Below are 8,903 nucleotides of genomic sequence, written 5' to 3' on the forward strand. Positions count from 1 at the left end.
TTCGTAATTTTCAAGCAGTCCACATTCTGACAATAGTTGTTTACGCCAGCATGACAGCAACGCCCAGTTTGGAATGCGTTCCTGCTTGAATGTACCATGAAATCCTAATAAACCAACCTAAACATAATCGAAATAAATAAATTTCTAAGATCAATAAACTAACGTAAATCCTATGAATTTAGATAATAAAAATGGTAAAACGCTAAACAGAAAAGTGCGCCGCCCTATTAAACAGTACGCAATCCCGCAATGCAGCATAAAATGCGTACCGACAAGCGATCATGCAGCACACCAACACACAGAGAGCAATCGCTGTCCACTAGATGGTAGGAGAGGCAAAATCAGCTGACAAAGACAGTCGAAAACAATACCTCGATCGAGTTAATACCGTGCGTGCGCACCCCAGTGAAATCAGCAGTTGCGAGTGAAAGTAAAGAAGCTTGTTGCGAATATTTCACGGCAAAGTGACATTTCCGGGAAACTATCCAGTAGAGTGCCCGGAAAAATGATGAATTTTTGAAAACTCTGTCGGCCCACCCCTGAGTCGATTCCTAGTCCCACTAGGAATACTTGCTCCAAATTTGAAGCAAATCGAACATGTCTAGCTACCGGACCAACGTGCCTGAAGTTTGTATGGGATTTTTCGACAATTTACATGGAGAAAACCCACTAACTCGCATTTTCGCAGCTAGGTGGCACTGTATGCATCGTACTATCACTGTAAGTGAAAATAAGAAAGATAATTTAATTGCCTACAACTTTGTCGAAGACTGCTAGTGAATCCGGCTTTGTTAAAAGAAGTTATTAAACTGAAGTGATGTCTGAGTCAGTTTTTCATGGGGCCTAGCAGTGCATGGTTGTGTATCGGTATTCGATTCCAACGAACTATACATTTTTGTGAAATAATGGTTAGGTTTAGTTGAATAGTATGTTCAGAAGAAGTGTAGTATATAATACGAGCTATGTTTTGGTTAAAAAAATTTAGTTCCACCTGTGACCGAATACAAGGCGCCATCACTAACTTTTTATAGAAGTGAGATAGAATATCGAGATGTTCGGAAGAATTATTTAGAAATACTTGTTCTACAACTTTATGGAAGACACCTAATCTCTATCTCTTTCCGGTGAAAAGTTAGTGTTGGCGTCCTCTATGCGTTTAATAACTTCTTTTGACAAAGCCGGATTCACTAGCAGTCTTCGACAAAGTTGTAGACAATTAAATTATCTTTCTTATTTTTACTTACAGTGATAATACGATGCATACAGTGCCACCTAGCGGCGAAAATGCGAGTTAGTGGGCTTTCTCCATGTAAATTGTCGAAAAATCCCATACAAACTTCAGGCACGTTGGTCCGGTAGCTAGACTTGTCCGATTTGCTTCAAATTTGGAGCAAATACTCCTGGTGGGACTAGAAATCGACTCAGGCATGGGCCGATAGGGGTAATTTTTTTTTGCTGTTCTTCTAATATCCAGTTACAGAACGGGTAAAACGGGGACCATAGTAGTGCAGTGAAGTGATTGCGAAAGAACTTGGTGCTCGCCGATGATCATCCTGGGCCGTTTCAGTAGATAGACGGAAGAAAATCCTTCGAACAAGGAACCGCATGCAAGTCGCCCCAACATTTGGTCCTTCGAACCGGATCGGAGGAAATCCCAACCAGTTAGATCGGTACGGTGAGTACACTATTGGTATTTTCTGCTGACGCGACGCTATGGCATTGTCCGTCCCAGCCACCCGAAGATGCCTACCGATTAGGCCATTTTCAACGCTATTGTCCATTGCTGCAATTCAATATGAATTTTGCGTCGCACAGTGGAGTAACTAGAACAAATTCCTGGCCAATAACCAAAATTGTTTTTTTTATTTTTCGTTTCATTATATTTTTTACATACCTAGAAGACTACTGTATAACGTTGCAAAATTATAAATATGTGGAAAATTCTTAAAGAATTTTAGCATGGATGCAAAATGGTGATATTTTAGGGTTTCATTTTCATTATATATCTAGCAATATCGCTTGCTAGTGATGATGGCTGTATTAAATAAGACAATATTATTACAAACGTAGTTGAACACGTAGTCATTTGTATAACTTCAGCATAAAACTAATTGAAAATAGCAGTGTTGCTGTGCATTGCACCAATTTAAAAAAATACGTTTTTAAACATTTTACTCCAAATTTGAATGATAAAAAAGTTATATTAAACGGCGAGATCCGGCAAAGTTGCTGAAGCAGTATTACAAAACAAGATTCCAGCTATCCAGAAAACAGAAGAACTCTTCCGGATTTGTCCGATCCACAAATTTCAAGCGGTTTGAAAATATTGAAACTTTTTCTAATTTGGGGTACACCGAAATGCTGTTGGGCAAAATACTATGTTTGAAAAAATGTATCTATGAATATGTGCACAGACGTCTCTTCCCCTCTTCCTTTTCCACTGATCATTTGTTTATGCAACTAGAAAAACAAATGTATTTACAAAGATTTCCAGATTACTAGTATTCGAAAGGATATAGAAAGTTGACCTCTACACTGATAGGTGGATAGATACCAAATTGTTCCAAAAACTAGTTATTGTCTATTTTTTCTTCATATTAGGGCATAATAACAGCAATAGCAACAGTAAATAACTTTGGCCAGGATGCGATCTCAGTTACTCCTCTGTGCGTCGGGAAGGATGATTTCGTTCAATTTGTGCCATTTTTAGATTTAGCGTCGTGTAGGAACGGTACCAGCTCCGAGAAGGATTCCGTTTTATCGATTCGTACCGTTTTCTTCGTTTCCGATAATTCGTGCGCAGAAAATTCTCAAGGGGGGGTGCTGCTTGATTTTTTTAACGTTTATTTTAAAAGCGTACAGAAACCCTCAAATTTTGAAGATTTTTTCAGAGGCCTGGACCTAGTCTTGTGAACCAAACGACTCAGCTCAACAAATTGGGTAAATGTTTGTTATCGAGAAGGAATCGTCGAAAGACACCGCTGCATAGTGGTCGGAAACCCAAAAAACGTGAACTCAACTCACTAGAGGTTGTAACCTGTCAGGGTAACAATTTAGAACTGGGTGGAAATATACCTATTTGTGGGTATACACTCCGTAGAGTGTATTTGTTGACATGTAAAATTATGCTCACCGCTGCTCGATACCGTTCACTTTTTCATGTAAATTTTGTTCATTTTCGCGTATGTGAACGGTTTTGTTCGTGCAGCTAGGTTAGATAATTTTTGTTTTATGTTTGTAGATAAATAACATAGGGATTAGTTAGGTCGCCGTTCTCCTTTTGCTGTTCAATTGGTAGCTGGATATACTGCCAAGGCGATGACAGCTATGCACCGAGGCGGTTTGTCGGTTTTGTTTTGGTCGGGTGGAAGGCGGCCATCGCGGTGATAGTTATGTTAGTGACAGACCACGGTATATGCAAGACGTCCTCGATAAACCATTCCAGGACAGTTAACAGTCACAACAGCACTCATATTGTGTGTAGTGCTGGATCGCCGTCGGGAGAAGCTAATTACAAAGGAGTTTTCGCTTCCCCGGCTAACCGCAAAGGATCCGGACGCACCATTCCTCGCTGGGAAGGATAAGCCGAACGAGCCTTGCTCTCCTTCCCAGCTAATAGCCAAGGAGGGCGAAGCAGGGTGGACAGCGGCTCCCTCTGGAAAGAACACTGCGGTGTCTTCCGGGATTCTTTGCGGGGAGCAAAAAATCCGGTGATTCGTCACCACCGTCGCTAGGGAGGTTCCGACAAAGGAGCAAAGCTTACCTCCCTGGCTAATTGTTAAGGACCGCTGCCGGAGCAGCCAACGACCACAGGAGAACGCGGCCGTTGTAGTCCCGGCCGGTCGGAAACAAACCGTCCGCCTTTCCGCCATCGTCAGCAGCAGCGAACCGTAAGAAACGACCAGTGAAGTGTTGAAATTGTTAAATTTAGTTTTTTTTTTCTAATATAACTTTTTCCGCTGTGACTTTTCGTGCAAACCATGTTCCAAACAAATGTGGAGGGCCTTAGAAAACGCTTTATAACTCGATAACATTAAGTCCTACAAGTTCAAGTTGTTCAATAAAATTCTTCATTACGAGAATTTCTACAACTTTGTCCAAGACACCAACTTTCTACCTCGTCAGCATAAAAAGTTAATTTTTCTAGTTCAATCATAGTAAGCCATGCCTCAATTCAATTTTTATCAGTTTGTGGAGAAAATTCATACGAACAATTTCTCCAAAGACACCGAATATATTCGGTGGTTGGCCTCTAGTGAACATTTTTGGTATTTCCGACTACTGTGCGCTGCCTGCTGGCTCGTGGTGGATTTGGATTGGTTTGTAGTAGTTGTTAAGCCAACCGACTAAACTTAAACCGTTTTGTGTTCTTACTTAGTTTGTTTTGTATTATCGTTATGTTTTATCCATAGCTACTTTTCCTTACTTGCTGTCCAACCTTTGCGATACATCTGGCCTGCTCAGGTCTGCTGCAAATATCGACACCTGTTGAGACATGAACCGATCCGGAGAAGTCGACCAAAAGGATTTACATCTGTTTACAGCCACCTTCACCAGGCTTGTAACCCTTCGTGGTACTAGTCGTTCCTATTTATCTGCTAGCTGGTGCTGAGAACTACTCGGCGGCGGTATTTCACCCTATACCGATGCCCATTTTCGCGACCCATATCGCTGCCATTCCAACGGTATAATCATCGGCGGTAAAATTTCTCTAGACAACGATATCCCGATGTTCTCCAACTTCGTGTTTTTCCTCCTTAGCTGCCATTGCTAGCCCGCTGACCGACATCTGCTGTCTACTCACTACTGTTGCTAATATCGAAGCTTGTCGAAACGTGAACCGATCCTTCAGAGAAACCGTCCAACTTGACATACATCCCTCTCCAGCCACCCTCGCAAATTTTTGTCCTTGGTTTCTTCATTGACTTGTTTCTAGAGTGACCGAACTCAAATATTTTATTTGTCAAAACGGTTTGCAGTATATTTTGTCCTGAACAGGAAGGTAATAAATTTTGAAGTGATTCAAAACCTTCATGGGGGGGGGGGGTTTGAACCCCCAAACCCCTCCCCCCCCTGCGCACGGGCCTGATTCACGTGGTGATAGTGAAGATTAGTGAAGTGGTATAGTAATGGCAACTAAGAGAGAAAAGAAGCTGCCAAAGTACGTGATCCAGTGAAAAGGAATCCTTGTAGTGTAGAAGGCAGTGGAGAAGTTGGCGGAGGATTTCGATTGCGATCGGGATGCCTGCCAGATTCCAATTCGCTGTACGCTAAGCTGGAGATTGTGGATACCCACCTGGAAGAATGCATGGATTTCTAGACGCGTTATTGCCGGGTCAACAGATTTCTTCACTCCAATCGCGCTGCTGATCCCAACCAAACCATGCTGAACAGCACAATGGCAACTCTTGCTCACGTTTCATCCTCGTGCCACCTACGCCTACCAAAAATCGACCAAACCAAGTTTAACGGCGATTTCTCGCGGTGGCACGCATTCCGTGACAAGTGCACGTCAATGATCCACAGCAACACAGATATTCCGGTTGCGAAGCTGCAGTACCTGTTACCAGAGCTGCCATTTTCAACAGATTTGTTTGAACTTAAAGGAGGAACAAATCTCAAATCATGCCCTACTAAAACAAACGGCAGTTATACGTTACATCATGCATGCAAACAGCCCAACCATTTCAATCTTATTGATCCTGTGAATATCACTACAGGGGTAGACAACCCTTAACTACTCAGAATATGCTTCAAACTATACATATATGCTTGAAAATGTTAAACGCAGGAGTATCAATATTTAACCTAAACTTGGTTGGTGAATGAAAAAGCATCAATCAGAAATGAAGGAGCTCGGTTTAGTCATGAAAATCTGCCAACTTGAAGGGATTGAGAGTGGCTTTGAATTTGAAGCTTAATTGTGGTAGATTCAACTGAAAGTTAGCTTTTGAAAATGAAAATTGGCATTACTGTCTGTTACAGTCGGTTGAATGAGAAACCCAAAAACCATTCGAGTCCGTAGAGGCGGACAAGTAGGCATCAACTTGGGAAGCATTACTGAAGCGGTACGCCAACAAGCGGTTCCTAAAGTGCCAGCTCTTCCGAGCTCTATATGACCTTCCACCGAAAGTCCCCAAGAAATTCATGTTTTGGCTGACGATTTCCACCGGCATGTGAAGGTTTTTGCAATGTTAGGCGAGCCAGTCCATTATTGGGATACAGCGTTGGTCAACCTCCTTTGTTACAAGCTGGATCCAACTACGCTACGTGCAACAACGACAACGTAGCCTACGATATGCTGATCAAATTCGTTTACCAACATACCCGTATGCCCATTATAACCGATCTGAGATACTGGTCCTAACAACCGGTTACAGCCAAGATAGCCGGTTCAATTCTAACCCCGAAGCCGTTCAAGGTGGCATACAAAGCAACTACCGTTGAATCGAACTAAAGTGCTCTGCCGTGTCTCGCCTGTCCAGAGAAGTATTTCGTCCTCCAATGTCCAGCATTTTCCGAGATGTCCGTCTGGCAGTGTGGTGAGCTGGTTTCCCATAAACGCCTATGCTGGAATTGCTTCCGTACAGTACACCGAGCCGGGAACTGTATTTCAGTGTTCTCCAGCCGTAACTGCCACGAAAAATACAACCCCTTGCTACACGTGGCAGCAGGCCAGCTTATCCGCTCCATCGCTGTGCCGCGATGAAACTGAACAGCGAAATGAACCTGTCGGTCCAAGCTGAGCACACCACAGTTTTTCTGGAAACTGTTTATCTCCTCGTCGTATGTCAGAACAGCAAAGAAATATTCGTACATGCACATCTAGATTCCAAATCTATGTGCAAATTCATTACCAAGAAGCTTGCGAATTCCCTGAATCTTCGTCACGCCATGGTGGATATCGCAGTAGCAGGTATCGGTGAATCCATTAAGCAAATCCAACACCGTGTGACTACTATGCTCAAGTCAAAGATGACTTCGTACTCCACCAAGCTTGAGTGGATCAGGACTCCGAGAGACCGACATTCAACCTTCCGACCGATTCGATTGATATTTCCGCGTGGAATCTTCCGAAGTTGTTGCTGACAGACCTCTGATTCCACATCCCATCCGACATTGACATGGTTATCGGTGGTGAAGTTTATCGCGAACTTCACCATGGCAGCAAGGTTTCCCTGGGAGAGCGACTACCGTTGCTGATGAAAACGGTGTTTGGATGGACTGTTTCCGGAAGGATATTCATCGATCATCCCATCGAGCGCCCTACTGTTGACCGATGTCTAGAACAAGCGCTACACAAGTTCTGTCATGTACCGTGGATTCCGAAGAAGAAAAACAGTGTAAAGAACGCCCTACTACTACCATTCGCGATTTGTCCGGTCTTTTTCTAATTCGTTTGCTACTCACCCGCGGTCCGCTACACGACCTGGACGAATCCAAATCCATCGCCAAACGTCATTTTCTGAGCCTTGAAAAGCAACTAGAACGTGATCCACCTACCAAGGACAGCAAACCAATGGACGAATTTGCTCAAATTGCTCGCCTGGAGAAGCGCTTCTATCCAGTAGACCATGTAAGCCCGCACTGCTATCTTCCACACCATCCTGTGTTCAAAGAATCCTGCACAACAACGAACGTTCGAACTGCTTTCGCCGCGTCGTGCAAGATGTCGTCAAAATTTTATGTCAACAATAACCATCTCGTTGGACTTGTCGTCCAGGATCGCCTTAGTAGCCGACATAAAAAAAATACCGGTAGATCCACTTCGACAATCGACAGCTTCAACGCATTTTCAGGCGTCCTGCTTGCACCGTACGTGCTCCGAACTGTTACTCTTCAACAAATGAAAGCGAAAAATGCTCAGCCCCGTAGATGCTGTGAAGCTAGATTTTCACGTCGGTGATTTTTATCGAGAGCATATACGCTAGGACAGTTGCTCAGCCGATATTCCAGCTTTGCCGTCCTCGCGAGTCTCACTAACCAGGTCATCTTCCGACTATTGTGGACTAGCTTACATTAAATCGCCGAAACGCAACCGTGCACCATTAAAGGAGCACCATCCACCCCTGCTGTCCATATCAGACTGACTGGTCGTTTATTGCAGTCAGTGCGTCCGGCAACCGGACAGTTCGGATCTCCGAATAATTCCCGAGTGCAGTGAAAGATCGATGCTAGTTTACTAGTGAAGAAAAAAGCCAAGTGCAGTGAGACGAAAATAATGAACAAAAATTTACGCAGTGCCTGCTGGAAGTAAGTGATCGACTGTGTATGGTAATCGCGAATCAATTTTGCTAGATCACTGATGATCATTCTGGGCTGTCCTACAACACACGGAAGAAAATCCTTCGACCGAAAGCTCACCAAGTAAGTGGACCCAACACCTAAAAGAATCTAAAAAGAATCTGACTTGTTTTTCTTTTAATTTATTTTGAAAAAATAAGGTACTGTATGGATAGGTGATTCGGGGAAACATTTTAATATGATAGTGCAAACGCATACGGTAAATTAAGCCCAATTTGTTCTACTTAATTTGTCAATCATCCATTGCTATCATAACCAGATATAATTACACAGAATGAGATACGATTCATTCACTTCATTACAAACCAGGCTTCTCCTCTGAAGTACCTATCATTCACCGCACAATCAAAATCTGTCTATGTTATGGCCATAGCAAAAAGGAAAACACGAGAATCTCTTCTTTTTGTTCCGTCGCAAATGCCATGCTATGGAAAGGAGCTACTTGCACAGCAAAAAATATCCCACAAGAAGCAGCAGCAATAACACCGTGGCACAGTCGTATTATACATGCATACTGTAACTCACTCAACTAGCGGGAAAGCAAAGAAAATACCGCGAAAAAACACACCGCGAAGGAAAGCAATTGTCACACAAAACAA

This window comes from Topomyia yanbarensis, chromosome 2 (genome assembly GCF_030247195.1).
Source record: "Topomyia yanbarensis strain Yona2022 chromosome 2, ASM3024719v1, whole genome shotgun sequence".
Lineage (NCBI taxonomy): Eukaryota > Metazoa > Arthropoda > Insecta > Diptera > Culicidae > Topomyia > Topomyia yanbarensis.